Genomic DNA, 2,629 nt, shown 5'->3' with positions numbered 1-2,629 from the left:
AACTATGCAGCACAACAATTGTTTGACATGCTAAGTGCAGCTAATAATTAACTGTGGCCTGCATGCAAGAATCATTCAGTTCTATCTGTAGTGGCACGATTACTGCACATGAAATCAGAGCACCATTTTTCAGAAAGGTGTTATGATGATTTTGTGCAGTTATCAAAAGAATTGTTGCCTAAAGGCCATTCGATGGTGGATAATTTTTACCAGACAAAAAAATTAGTTTGGGGATTAGGACTACCAGTGGAAAAGATTGATTGTTATCGAAATAATTATATGATATACTAGGGTGTTGACTCTGAATTAAGAGTATGCAAGTTTTGTAAGCTTCCAAGATATCAAAGGCGGGGTCAAGGTACTGGTAGAGTACAAAGAAAGAAGGCTTTCAAGAAGATGTATTATTTCCCTCTTGTTCCTCGCCTTCAAAGGTTATGTGCATATAAGGCAACAGCTGAACACATGAGATGGCATGCTTTGCATGAATATGAGGATGGTATAATGACTCATTTGTTAGACTCTGAAGCCTAGAAACACTTTGATAACAATCATCTTGGGTTTGCTGCTGAGATGAGAAATGTGAGATTGGGGCTTTGTACTGATGGGTTTCAGCTGTTTGGCCAATCAGGACAATAATATTCATCATAGCCTGTCATTGTCTCACCATATAATCTACCACCCTCAATGTGTATGAAAGATGAATATGTGTTTTTATGTGTTATTGTACCTGGCCCTAATAATCCAAAATACAAAATTGATTTGTTTCTACAACCTTTGATTGCTGAACTTAATGATTTATGGGAGTATGGGGTAAAAACATTTGATATTTCGACCATTCAGAATTTCATAATGCGAGCTACTTTGCTTTCGACCATTAGTGATTTTTCAGCATTTGGAATGTTATTTAGGTGGAATACGGCATACAAATTGGCTTGTCCTCATTGCATGAAAAACACTAATGCATTTACACTAAAAAATAGAGGTAAACAATGTTGGTTTGATTGTCATCGCAAATTCTTACCAGAATCTCACCCTTGGAGGCGAAACCGACAATGCTTTAGAAAGAACATGACTATTGTTGATCCCCCTCCACCTGTGAAGTTTGAAGCTGAAATATTATAAGAAATTGAAGATCTGGGGCTTATGAAAGTTACAAATTTAGGTGCAGAAGAGGTAAATGGTAGAATTGGCCAGAATAGCGGATGGAAAAAGCGAATCATCTTATGGGATTTGCCATACTGGAGTTCACTTCTTATACATCATAACCTTGATTTGATGCATATAGAAAAAAATTTATTTGAAAATCTGTTCAACACTGTCATGGACATTAGGGCAAATTCAAGGATAATGCAAAAGCGAGAGCAGACACGAAGGAAATTTCTCATCGACCAGAATTCGAGCAATCTGTAGGTGTTGAAAAGTTTCCAAAGGCATGTTATTCTTAAGATAAACCCAAAAGGCAAGTATTAAGCAATTAGGTTCGATCATTGAGGTTTCCAGATGGATATGTATCAAATATGGGTAGATGTATCAATATGAGGAAATATAGATTGTTTGGCATGAAAACCCATAACTATCATGTTCTCATGCATAGATTGGTTCTTGTAGCATTCCGGGAATTGTTGCCAGGGAAAATTTGGGAAGCAATGATAGAGTTGAGTCTCTTTTTCAAGGAATTGACGATGATTGTTATCCGATGCGATGATATGGACCAATTAGTGCGAGAAATCCAAGTAGTGATATGTAAATTGGAGCGAATTTTCCCGCCTGGCTTCTTTGGTTCTATGGAGCATCTATCGGTTCATTTGCCGTATGAATGTCATATAGCAGGACCAGTACAATACAGATGGATGTATCCATTTGAGAGGTGAATCACTAACATCCCATTCTAATCATTACAATGTTTATTCAACTCATATTTACATATTGTATTTGTACAATTACAGACACCTGCACAAAATAAAAAAGAACGTGCGCAATAAGGCAAAGGTCAAGGGATCAATTTGCAATGCATATTTAGTGAAAAAAGCTTCCACCTTTTATTCGCACTACTTCGAACCACATGTTTACACCAAGTATCAGAGAGTGGCATGCAATGATGACAGAGGATATAGAATAGAATCTAAGTTAGAAGGGAATCTAACAATTTTCACCTATCCTGGCTGAACGATTGGTAAATAAAAAAAAAGATGATTGACTGATGCAAAGATACGAGCGGCTCAAACCTATATTTTGTTGAATTGCGAAGAGATTACGCCATTTGTACAGTAAGTATAATCTTGTAGAGAGTCTAAACTTAATATAGCTCAATTAAATCATATTTATGATATTTTTGTTTGTTCATAAACAGGAAATATATCAAACTTTTAAGGCTACAAAATCCTTATTTGACTGATACTGCAGTTGATGCAAAACTAGACTCTGAATTTGCAGAATGGTTCAAATGTTATGTAAGTAACTTTCTAGTTACACAACATATATGTGTATATTCTTATATTTTACTCGTGCCATTACTATTTCCCATAGGCTTGAAGCCCGAGAAGCGACGTTGATAACAGATTCATTACTGATCTAGCAAAAGGACCTCTTTCGGTTGCTAATGCCTACTCTGGCTACTTTGTAAATGGTT

General features: G+C 36.2%; 1 pseudogene; it reads left to right on the top strand.

Moving 5' to 3' along the window:
* Positions 1–462: 462 nt before the first annotated feature.
* On the top strand, positions 463–2,271 carry LOC149494332 (uncharacterized; annotated as a pseudogene).
* The last annotated feature ends 358 nt before the right edge of the window (positions 2,272–2,629 follow it).

Source organism: Jatropha curcas, chromosome 8 (assembly GCF_041381405.1).
Source record: "Jatropha curcas cultivar XTBG-Jc1 chromosome 8, XTBG_Jcur_1.0, whole genome shotgun sequence".
Classification (NCBI taxonomy): domain Eukaryota; kingdom Viridiplantae; phylum Streptophyta; class Magnoliopsida; order Malpighiales; family Euphorbiaceae; genus Jatropha; species Jatropha curcas.
This window is presented reverse-complemented; position numbering and strand designations above follow the sequence as displayed.